This window comes from Phocoena phocoena, chromosome 14, assembly GCF_963924675.1.
Source record: "Phocoena phocoena chromosome 14, mPhoPho1.1, whole genome shotgun sequence".
Classification (NCBI taxonomy): Eukaryota; Metazoa; Chordata; class Mammalia; order Artiodactyla; family Phocoenidae; genus Phocoena; species Phocoena phocoena.
The window spans coordinates 40,007,734-40,020,497 of NC_089232.1; positions in this window are offsets into that span (position 1 = coordinate 40,007,734).

Consider the following 12,764-nt stretch of genomic DNA (forward strand, 5'->3'; position numbering starts at 1 on the left):
CACCTAGAGAAAGCCCGCACACAGCAGTGAAGACCTAATGCAGCCAAAAAAAAAAAAAGTCTAAATTAGGAAGATTTATATACAGTCCTCCCAAAAAACCTCATTTTTTTTTTAGATCTAAAATTCAGATCTAAATGTGGCTTGTCAAACTGGCTCCTGGCAACAGGACCTCTGGTGAAAGGCTAGGAAAGGTGAATTCAGAATTTGAATTTTCTTTCCTTTATTGGTTCCGGGCCAGAATCATTTGATCTCTCTCTGTTCTCAGTCTTCTGGACTCTCTTATGGGTATAATCTTTCTGCCTTTCCTGGGGAAGGGGAGGGAGATCTATGTGGGAAGGAGCTGTACGTACTCATAAGCACCTTGGAAGTCTTAAATCCTTGGCCATAAAGAGGCCAAAGTGAGTGGGTGGTAATGACAGAAGGGACCCACAGAAACTCAGCTCAGGCCTCCGGAATGTGAAGGAAAGACGAGACTGGATCCTGCTGCTCAGGATTCTCCTGCTGTGTTGGAAGTGACGCGTGGAAATCCTCTCAGCCAGTATTTGGCAAATTTGCACGGAAGAATCCTTAACTGAACCGGCTTCTCCTTCAAAAACTGATCAGGGGACTTCGGGGGAGGCTGAGGTTTCTGTCACCACAGACTTTACCCCTGCACATCCTTCTCAGAGACAATATTTGCTATTGGGGCTCACATTGGCCTTCCTCAGAGAAGGAGTATTTGGATGCCCCTTTGTCTGCACTCACAGATGAACAAGAGAGCCTGAGAGCCCCGGATGGTGGGTCCATGCAGACCACAAATCAGTCGATGGATTCTTCTCCCTGCCCCTCAGGGCCACCTGAGAAATGTGAAAATATTTTGTCTTGCAACCAGAAAAACTGCCAAATCGAGGGCAGGAGGAGGAGGGACCTCCTTCCCACCAACCAAATGATGTGAAAGCACAAGCCTTTCTTTTCTCTAGGGTGGCTGCGACCTGACTCTGAGCACTGGCCCTGCAGACTTCCGACCTGCTTTGGGAGGGTTTGAAAGGCTAATCCGCTCATTCCTATTCCAGACAGTCGCAGATTAGAGCCGCTGGTTGATACAATCTACACCATGGAAAAGAGCAACGTGATTGCAACTGGTTTCACAGGCTCCTTGGTGCCAATGATGAGGATTTCTCTGTTGCAACTCAGAGCTGACCACCAGGGTGACCTGGGCAGCCAGCCTCTGGCATAAATCTCTGACCTTTAGCTGATTGATTTCCTCTGCAGCCTAGACATTGGTAGAAGTCTTGAAGGTGAGCAGGGCGCGTCCTTCTGGACTGCGTGTGACCTCCTGCTTTAATCACTGTTGCTCTTGATCCTACTGCTCCAGGGAATCTGAAATGAGTCTTGCAAATGGAGCCAGTGACGAGTCTCGGAAACCTTTGCCGGTGACATCTTGTCGACTTTCAAGGCTCAGCTCAGATACTGCTTTCACTGTGAAGCCCTCTCTCATCCTCCCTTCCCCACTCTTTCCTGTCTCCATAGACTGTTTCAGACCTTGAGTTAGCCCTCGTTCCATTCTGCTGTGCATTTCAGTTAATTGCCTGCCTGCCTGTCTGCACCCCTAAGCTGTAAACTCTGCAGCACTCTTCACTGTGCTGGCCTGGTGTAGGTGCCAATTAAATACCTGGTGGTTTGAAATACAAGGACGGGGCTCCATGGTACTGGGGTACTCCAGCTTTGCCAATTGCTTTGACCATTCCTGGTCCCACACTAAGTTTATTTTCTGCTACTTAATACCTAGCCTGGTATGGGAAGCTGAGGCAGTCCATTGATTAAACAATAAATGAGAAGTCAGCAAGAGAAATGTCATGGCCCCCAACTTCGAGGGACTTGTAATGAAGCTACTAAGAAAACATTACCGACGTGGAGCAACTAAGAGCCCTGCCTGCTGGACAGTGCTAGAAGTTGTGGGTGAGGTCACAGAGACTATCAGAGAGGTCTTCCTGGAGGAGGGAGAATTTCCCTTAGTGCCTTAACAATGGGAAGGATTCTGATGAACCAATCTATTCTAAGCAGGTAGAGGAAAGAACTTGGAATTTGTGTCAGAAGATTTGTTTTTTTTCTAAAACTGACCTGCTCTAGGCCATGGACAAGCCACCTAACCTCTCCAGCCTCATATTTTTAAAAATGGGAATCCTGAAAAAAGTCTGCTTGGCTTTCCTTATGGAATGCTGATGACATAAAGGATGTGAAACCTCTTGCAAATGGTAAAGTCATGTATAAATATTACTTCTTAACACTCCCCTTATCTGTAGGGAGGATGCATGATCTGCTTCCATGATTGTAAAGGCAGTTTATGCCATTTCTTAGGGCTGTTGGTTGTCTGATTTCCTTTGACATCCTTTGACCTACTCTGATTTTTGCATGAACTTCAGCTATGTACATTATGCTTTTTTCAATGCATTCTAGTGCTTTAAACCTGTTTTAAATCCAGAATTCTCAATATATTTTATATCATTGCACAGTACCACACACTTAGGTTTCGGTTTATACATATGCACACAGTTACATGTCAGAAACAAAGTTTTCATAAAAGCAAATGCCCTTGCTGTTTACAGTATACTGATCTTTCCTTTCTATTTCTTTTCTGTCCAACCATTCCAATAAAAAGTTCTGGTTGCAACCTAATAACTTCATTTCACATCTTACTGCCCCCATAGATTTAAAAACCCTATTCTGAAGTGCGCAAAGAACCATCTCAGAAAACAAGATATGTGGAGCAGCAAACTAGAGAAGATCTCCAATGAAAGCTAAATTCAATTCAGATTATGAAATCCGTAGTTTAGAGGAGGAAGATAAGAGGTTCAAGTCAGTGTCTCAGGTTTTCCTGGAGGAGGTAAGAATGAATCTGGGCCTTCAGCAACTGGGACACAGTAGATGGTGAATAAAATAAGAGAATTAAGAGTTGATGGGTAAGAAGGGCAAGTAAAGGCGTGATAGGCTTACTGTGGCAAGAAGAATGAGTGTTTTTGTTTGTAGGACAGCACAGAGTTACAGGAATTGTGGTGAGCAGTTTTAGGAAATCTGGTTTGTTAGGTAGTAGGACCAGGTGATAGAAGGATTTGAGTGCCAGACTGAGACCAATAAAATTGATATGGCAATTTGGCTTGAATGTGATAGGACATGGGATGCCTTTAGTGGTCCTTGAATAAGAGAGTGACAGGTTGAAAGCAGTATTTTGGGAGAGATAATCAGGCAGCAGTAATTAGGTTCAACATTTCTTCTGGTCAGAGGGATGTGGCTTTTATTTTCTGGGTAGATTATGCAAGTTTGGGGCCAGAGCTGAATTGCTCAGGGGATTAGGGAGATAGAGAGCTGCCGCCTGAATTATCCCTTTCCACTTTTCTTCTGAATGGCACATAGTCTCTCTCCTAAGTAATGGCGAACTCTTGTTTGCTTGCTTGTTTTAAAGGAGCACTGAATGATTAGCCACCTAAGTTCATACCAAATTATTAACCTTCTCAGGGTGCCCAGACATGTGATCTGACCTTGAAAGCCTCAACAAGCATCAGTTTTTCCCTTTCTGTGAAGCAGGAAGACTCCATTTTTACTCCATTGGCTTAGCAATAAGGCTTGATGTCCCTGAGAAGGCCTCAGTTTGTCACGTGAAGAACCAGGAGATAAAGTGAGAAGGTATATGTTGCTGAGGGAGAAAGAGGACGGATGAGAAAAGAGATCTGAACTTGAGGGAATTGGCACACTTACCACTGGTCTCACCTTGTGCAGTGATAGAATAAGCTAATTTGGAGTCTGAGTCTCTTAACTTTGTAGCCTTGATTTACGTCTGATCTTACTCAAATGGTGCTGTTCTCTAGGACTGATTGTGGGAAGTTGAGCTAAAAGGCAAGATGGAGGAACACATAATTGGTAGCTCATAAATAAAGGATCAAGAAGGGGCTCGTATTAGCTTCAAGCTTATTTACAGCCTCCCTTGGTGGGACGTGACATAACAAACCCAAGCATCAGAGGCTGGGATAATGAGGGGAATGACCAAGGGCTGGAACAGAGCGTCCTGCTCCTTGTATTCCTGCGTGGTGTGTGCTACACCGACAGAGAGAGGGAATTTTCTGATTGTCTCTACCATGCTGACCTTTAGCGTGTTTACTTTTCAGTTGGTTTGGGGAAGGCCCGTTTGAACTCTGCGGTATGAACAAGTTCACTCCTCCTCCACTTTCCTTTTTTTTTTATCCCCTCTTGCCCGGAACGGTTTGCTGAGTGACAAATAAACACAAGTTGTTTTTACAGGTGTAAAACCAACAGATCAAATGCTGGCCTGTGCCTGGGCTTGTGCATGGGGACTGTGTTATGTTTGGAGAATACCACCGCATCATTTACACTTGCAAACCCTTTGTAATCTTAATCTCTTTGTTGCTTTTATGTTATACTGGCCCCCCAAGGTTAAAGAAAGAGATTTAGACCTTAAACACAAATCCAGCCTTCAAGCTCTGGAATTATCTTTGCCTTTAAATGCCGCTGATCAATGCCCATTTCTTTTGAAAATAAAACCCTTTTGAACCTTGAAAGCCTTCCACTGTTGAGCTATGCCTAAGTGCCACATGGGGGAATGGGCAGCAAAGAGCCCATTTTTCCCTTAGTGCTTGCATTAGGGGTCCCAGAGTTCAGTCCAACGCAATCAATTTAATTGGCGCTAGCTCTGGTGACAAATTATGCTGGTTTACACTCCAGTGTAGCAGAGATTCCTCAAACGCTGGGGAAGAAGGGAGATACACTTCTTGGTCTCTACTTAAAGAGGGCAACAGTATTGGAAAAGGAGCACATTTAATTTATCACTGTCAGAGCAGGTGCAAAGTTTAATTCTAACTAAAAGCATTAAACAATTAACCCAGACAGTCAGGCCTTCTGAAAATGCTCAGTAGCAGGGAACACACGGACCAGATTACCAATGGAAACGTTGATGCTTCTCTTTTATTCCATTGAATATCTTCTTGCACTTTTTTTTTAAACAAAGGAAAGTCCCAGAAATACAATAACTTCTTAGGTCTTTTGGTTGATGTCTGAATTGAAAGGGCCAGAGAGGACACCGCCTTACACTCAAAGATCAACAAATAGCTGTCCTTTGAGCCCCGGTTGATTAGCTGTAAGAGAAATAAGAAGTCACTTGAGTTTGAAGCTCTCGTAGGTTGATTGTCCCGCCTTTTTTATGGTTAAATATATTACCATGCAATATATATTCCATTAATTTGAATTATTCTGCAGTATCTGAATCCTTGGAGGCTAGCTGTTATTTCGGAGGGGTGGTAAACAAAAGGGAAGAGCTAGGGGATGAACAGGATTCAGATAGCAATGAAATCCAATTAGACATAGAGATGAACCTTGCTTCTCAGATACGTAATACATTTACTTTTTGTGGTTGTTGAGTTGACCAGAGAATCACTGCATTTTAGAGCTGTAAGGTCTTTGGAGAACTTTGAGGCTTAACCTGGAGAATTTTGCTGTGCAGTTGTTAAGGCCCAGCCAGAGAGGGCAAGTTTCTGCTTCACATTATGTAGCTTCTGCAGCTATTCTGACTCTATGCGGGCAGCCCAGGAAAGACTCTGGGCTTTGGAGGCTGTCAGACCTATATTTGAATTGTGACTGTGCTTCATACTTGGCATTTTAGGCATCTGTAAGCACTGGATGATGATGCCCCCTAGTAAGGTAATATCAATATATATAATGCACGCACCCCAGTACATGGAATCTATAGCCCTTGTCATGTGTTGGTTTCCTACCTCTCTTCCTTCAGGTGCTCAGATTAAAAGAAGGGCTATGGATAAAGTACCCAGTCCAGTGTCTGGCATTGGCAGTTTATTTCCAACTCTTTAATCAACCAGGAAAAAGTAGTTTACCTTATGATTCTAACACTTTGGAAGTTTAGAAGCATTATCGTTTTCTGGATTCATTTATCAATTCAAACCCGTGTTCCTGAGAGAAGAGGTTAAAATTGAGTTTGTTAAAAAAAAAAAAAAGTGTGGCTAGAAGACGTTTGGACTGCATGAGGCTTAGAGATGGTAGACCACCTTCCTCACTTACAGATGAGGAAACGTAGGCCAAGATTGGTTAAATACATTACCAGGGACACAGCTAGTTATCATTGGTCAGCCTGTCTGGTGATCTGAAGATCACACCCCTGACTCGGCCTTACAGAACTCTCTGGCTCCGTTGAACACACTTTGAAACCACAGGGGCCTGTTCTGAAATTGTCACAAGGGTAATCTGCTGTTAGGTAAGTTACCAGATTGCTGTATAGGAGAAAGTTATGGTGCTGATTTAGCATATTGTATCAGTTAACTACTTTAAACATGAGATTATTCTGCTTTTATTTTAAATATAATATAGCATTAGAAAAACATTTGAGGAGAAACAAACTAACCAACTATGCAACATTCCATGTCTTGCCCCAGCATCAGACTCTGAGCACAAGTTTCATTTGAGGGGGCTGGCGCAGTCCCATGGTTGGAAAGGATTCAGTGTCTGGGTCTTGATTCCACAATCTGTGCATCAGTTTCTATTTTGTGGGACGATCCCTGGTGCCTTTTCTTAGTTAGCTAGTACTGACTTGAGTGTTTGCATCAAAGGCATCTGAGAAGGTAGGATCCTCCCAGAAGTAAGCTCTCTTCACCAAAATAAGGGGAAGGTGTTTATTGACTGCCTACTGCATACATGATTTCATTTAATCCTCACAACAACTTTGTGATGTAGATACTATTTTCTCTACTTCAGAGATAGAAACTAGGGAGAGGTAATGCCCACTACGGAAAGGAGGAGCCAGGATTTGAACCTAATTTTACCCAAAGCCCATGCTCTTTGTGATCCACGTGATTGCTGTTCAGTAGTTATGGCCTCATTAGACTTACGTTACCAAAATGGCATGTGATCAAAATCTCAGGAATCACAAAAATAGAAACTGCTCATGGGGTGTGCAGGGCCATCAGTTGCTGATGCTTTTTCTTTGAGGTCTGTGGTCTGTTAAGATTTTTTTCTTTCCAAGTCTGTTTGTTTTCATGATATGACACATTTTTATTACTCAGAAAATGTTCAAAAGGGCCCTCCATGCTGTGATTACATGTTGCTCCCCATAAGGAAACATCCAGCTGGGATTTTTTTCCCATGGGTTTTGTCAACTTTTGGAAGCCCAGTGGCCATCTCTTCATAACACTCAGCGTTGTGAGCTTTGGAGGGCTGGAGACTAATGGACATCTTTTTTTTTTTTTTTTTTTTTTGTGGTACGCGGACCTCTCACTGTTGTGGCCTCTCCCATTGCAGAGCACAGGCTCCGGACACGCAGGCTCAGCGGCCATGGCTCACGGGCCCAGCTGCTCTGTGGCATGTGGGATCTTCCCAGATCGGGGCACAAACCCGTGTCCCCTGCATCAGCAGGCAGACTCTCAATCACTGCACCACCAGGGAAGCCCTAATGGACATCTTTTAAGAAAACACAACCTGATGTAACACCTGTTTACCCTGCAGAGTTTTAAAGAGAGGAGAATAAAACGATGATGTGGGCACTCATTCTTTTCTCTTTCTCATCAAGGAGAAGATGAAGTGAGGCCCCAAAAATGGTTCAGTTGAGGTCTAGCGCAGACAGGACTTCCAACAGTGGCCGAGAATTGTGTAATTCAAATTATTAATCCAACTCCTGAAGCTCTCGTATATCTGATTGCAAAATAAGGGATCTTACATGCATATGTCTTTCTCATATCTTATTTCTCCATTATTTGCTTTACTCATTCATCTAGATTTAATTGCCATTTCACAGAAGTCTCCATGAAATGTGGTTAAATTGCCTATTGCCAGTATGATTTTAGGAGTCTTATACAACTTAATGGTATTAACGAAAGCTGCCCTTCTCTGTGCTCCCTTTGTTTTGCTCCTCACCGAGACTCTTTGTCTTCATCCATTCTGGTCCAGCCTGCCCTGGCAGCTGTTTCCTAGGAGAGCTCTTACATGAGGGTGGGGTAAGGGCCCAGGGGTCTCCTACAGCCATACTAGGAAAAGTGCAGTATAGAAAAAACGGGGAAGGTCTAGTCTATCTTAGTTTGTGTTTTAATATTGCTAAGTTCAAGGTATTTTAGTCTTGATGGAAGAGAAGAAAATAATATGTTGGAAGGTTGTAGAATAATTTTTATCCAAATTTAGAATTATGTGTGTGTGTGTTTGTGTGTGATATGGGTATGCACATGTTTAAGTTCCCTCTTTATTGCCCTTATCTTTTAAAGCAAAACTAAAAAAAAAAAAAAAGAATCCCCAAGAAACAAAAAACAAAAATACAAATACCAAAATGCATTTCCTTATGGTAGGATAAACATTCAGCTGTGTCATTTGCAAGAACTCAATAACATAAACAAAAATAAACCAAGCAATTTTCATAGCGAGTTTTTGTGTTTAGTATATGGAGTATTTCTGGATTGTCATCAAGCCAGCATTTATGACCACTTTAGAGAAATAAAAATTTTAGTAACAGAAAATTATAACGTCGTCCAGCTCTTGATGGGGGACAAGGGAGGAGAGGAGACTACAAATGATCTTAAAAAATAGAGTTACAGTTTCTGAGGCACGTGAGGACATAGTAGAGAGAAGGGGCTGCTGCCTTCTAGGGGTCTGAACCCAACGTCAATGTAGGATTCCTCGGTGTCCAGTCCAACTTCGAAGGGGGCTGGCTTTCTGTGGCCAACGAAGTGGTCCTCTAATTTTGTCTGAGAACATATCCTGCCCATCTGCAAAATGGAAATTCTCTTATTGTTCATGTCTCCGGAGCTAAGGTCTAAATCTAATCAGCCCAAGTTTTTATCATGTTAGAAATAAAGTCCATAAAATTTATTTCAGGTCTCATATGGCATATAATTGCAAAAGTTCCTCATAGTTAAAAAGAAAAGAAAAGAAAAGAATAGGAAAAAACCCTAAAACCTATTCAGTTTAACTCTGGGAAAGCATTAAGACAGAATTAAAAGCATACTTTTCCTGATACCCAGAAGAGGGGTACAGTTCCTTTTCCTTTCACTATTAGGGTTCCTCTGCCCACTTGCCTTCCACATGTGTTTTGTTTCTTTTTTTTTTTAAGTTGAAGTGTAGTTGATTGACAGTATTCTCTTAGTTTCAGGTGTACAGCATAGCGATTTGGGATTTTTTTTGCAGATTATATTCCATTAGAGGTTATTTTAAGATATTGGTTATAATTCCCTGTGCTATATGGTAAATCCTTGTTGCTTCTCTATTTTATGTATGGTTATTTGGATCTGATAATCCCATACTCCTAATGTGTCCCTTCCCCCATCCCTCTTCTCCGTGTTCTGCCCAGAGTCAGCATTTGCCTCACGCCAGCTCTGGTTTTACCCTTTATCGCCCACTCTGACTCTCTCCAAATCATCTAAACAGCTTAATGACCTTTCACTCCTGCAACCTCTCCAAAGTCTGGGCAGCATATTTCCTTTAGCGTTAAACCTCCCTGTTTGCCTCTGTTTCCCTTCAGGGCATTCAAATTCATCATTCACTCCCTTCCAGGTGGCAGTTTTCAAAGCGTGGTCTGAGAGTTGTTCTTTTCTAATGCTCATGTTTCCAACATGATAAGGCCTGTAATTTTGATTCTGGCAGGAATTAATAATCTCCTTGTTATATTCCTAATTAGTTTTTCATCAAAATCACTGTTAGGGTCTATTCATTCCTTTATTCTGTTGAGGCTTTCCTCCCCCTCAGGTGACAAGCCAGAGTTGGTGGCAGAGGTATTCCAAGGAGGTTTTTGCTCTATTAAAGGCTCCATGGACGTATCTTTTCCTCCATCCAATTAAGAATTTCCCCTAAAACTATCCCAGTAGGATCTAGGTGTTTTGACAGAGCTCTCTGAATAACTCAACTTTTCAAGACCACTATACTGTCCCTCTCATTTGGATTCACTTCCTGGGTTCTAGGCTTTGGAAAACATCCACTTATGCAGATGGATTACAAAACTGTCTTAGGAAGTTTCTTTATCTACTTGCAAAAGTAGTAACTACAGTGTAACCTCAAAATTATTAAAATAGTGATAGAAAAAGCATTTTGGCTTCAACCAAGAGAATTTTGACTCAAGACTTGCTTGTTTCTTGTCTCTGGGTAGGCAGTGGAATTAGTTGCCTTTGGTCCAGTCAAATTTGTAATGACATATCCTTGTTGAAATAGGATAGACTCATGTTATTTTTGGTCTTGTCAATTCCACATTCTTCTCCAAGAACCATTCCTTCTATCCAACCTCTGATTGTTTTTATTAACTCCTGCAAAGCTTAGGACTAGGAACTTGTAAAGGAATCCCAAGGAAGGGCCTCAGTTGGATGGAGAAGCTTACTTCTGTGGCCCATTACTGTTTTTTTCCTACTCTCTTTTGAGGCAAGCCTCCTAAAAGACAAAGAGAGCAGTTGTAGGTATGGTGGTTACATATACTGGTCAGGCCCGGTCCGAGTGAGAATCTGAAAGACTTGCAAATTCTTAATGCTTGGAATTAGAGCTCAGGAATTTCTGATAGTTTGTGGGAACTGGAGCTCTCCCTCCTTGTACTTATGGGACAGTAATTCTTTGGGTAGAGGGTATCTGCAGAGATGCTAACCTGCTTCTCTTCTCCAGTTCCTGGAAAGCTTAAACCATTTTGTTGATGTGCTGCTCCCCAGGTTTAGGGTAGATAGTTACAGTGGGGCTAAAGTTCCTCTCTACCTCTACTCCACCCCCACGCTTAGTTTAGAATACAGCAGACCCACCAAAGGAGTGTCTAAGCCATCAGGTGGAGACGTAATGCTGATGTGTGTCATGCCAGCTTTTTCCTGGCACATGCCTCGGAAGAGAACGCTGGCATAAGCACGGTTGAGAAGGCTTCTGTGGGGGTGTGTACGCTTGACTTGTTAACACCGATGGTAGTATAAATCCCCACAGTCAACATATTCCAGCTCCACTCAGTACTGAAGTGTTTATTAAGCATCTTCTGTGTGTCAGTCACTTGGGCTGTAAGGATGAATAAGACATGGTTGCAGCCATCAAAAGTTCCCAGTGTAGAGGAGAGTTGTACAACCATGAGATCAAGGCCTTGCAGGAGAAGATGGGAATCTGGCTCTAGGATGTTGCTCCCTCCCTCTGGTAGGGTGAGGATTAACTGGTCAGGAAGCATTTAATTGAAAAGGACAGAAACACTCAGAGAAGCTCAAGTAAGGGGTGTATTGGAAGGATGGAGGTGTCCTTCATCAGAGCTGCTATGTATGGCTGTGTAAGATTTGCTCTGGGAGAGGGCTCTTGGCTGAAGGCGTGTGTGGTGCTGAAATTCAGCAGTGCTGAGGCTGGCATGGGGGCTATAGAGGGCGCTCTTTTCCCTCACTTTCCTATTTTATTTTTAAAACATCTTATTTTTTATTTTTTAATTTTTTGGCCACACAGCTTGTGGGATCTTTGTTCCCCGACCAGGGATTGAAGCTGGGCCACTGGCATTGGAAGCTCAGAGTCCTAACCACTGGACCGCTAGGGAATTCCCTAAAACATCTTACTTTGAAATAATTTCAAACTTAGAGAAAAGACGAGAGAATAATACAGAGAAAAATCGTATGCCTTTTATTGAGATTCACCAGTTTTTAAGATTTGGGCACATTTGTTGTATATCAATCTGTCATTCGTAGTGCTTCCTGAATCATTTGAGAGTAGGTATCATACTCTGTGCCTTAATATTTCAATGTATATTTTTTAAGAACAAAATTATTCTTGTATGTAACCAGAATACAGTTATCAAATAATAGGAAATTTAATCAAATACTAGGGAAGCAAAGTAATGCTTTTATCCAATCTACAGTCCATATTCAAATTTTGTCAATTATATCAACAGTGTTCTTTATAGCATTGTTTTCACCTCAACTACAGTATCCAGTCCAGTCTCACGAATTGTGTTTAGTTGTCATGTCTCTTTTTTTTTCTCTTTTAATTGAAAACAGTACTTTGGTGTTTCTTTGTCTTTCATTACCTGACATTTTTGAAGAATATAGACCATTTATTTTATACAACATTCCTCATCGAGCTTATCGGATATTTCCTCATGATTAGATTCAGATTATGTATTCTTGGCCAGAATTCTACAGAGGATGTTGTGTACATGTACTTCTCAGATTAACACATCCAGAGACACATTATGTTTGACCTTTATTGTTGATGTTAATTTTAATACCTGATCAAGGTATTGTCTGGTTTCTCCACTGCATAGTTACTGTTTTTTACCCTTGTAACTAATAAACAATCTTGGGACCCACTTTAGGCATGTAAATATCTAGTAAGTCATCAAATTTTGACCTCAGGATTTCACATCTATCGATGGTTCTTGTTTACGGATGATGGAATATGGCGACTTGCCAATCTACCATTTCCTCTACGTTTATCAGTCAGCATTCTCTTGCAAGGAGGAGCCCTCAGTTTGCCTTCATTTGCTTATTCACCTATTTATAATCAATACGGACTTATGGATTCATTCTTTTTTTTTACAATGGGTTAAAATTTGTTATTTATTTTGGTGCTCAAATTATCAGACATTGGCTAGTGGGGAGCTGCTTCTATGCTTCAAGCTGCTCCTGTGTTTTTTGAAAATGCCACCATCAGTTTTGAAAACACTTTCTTACTTTCTGGATTAAGAGGGTGTTCTAGGCTCATTTTGTCTCTTCTCTGTCTCAACTCTGTTATTTTCCATTTCTCCAAGGAACTCCCTGATTCCTTTTAGTGGGGAATGATGGGTTACCAATTCTCTTGTT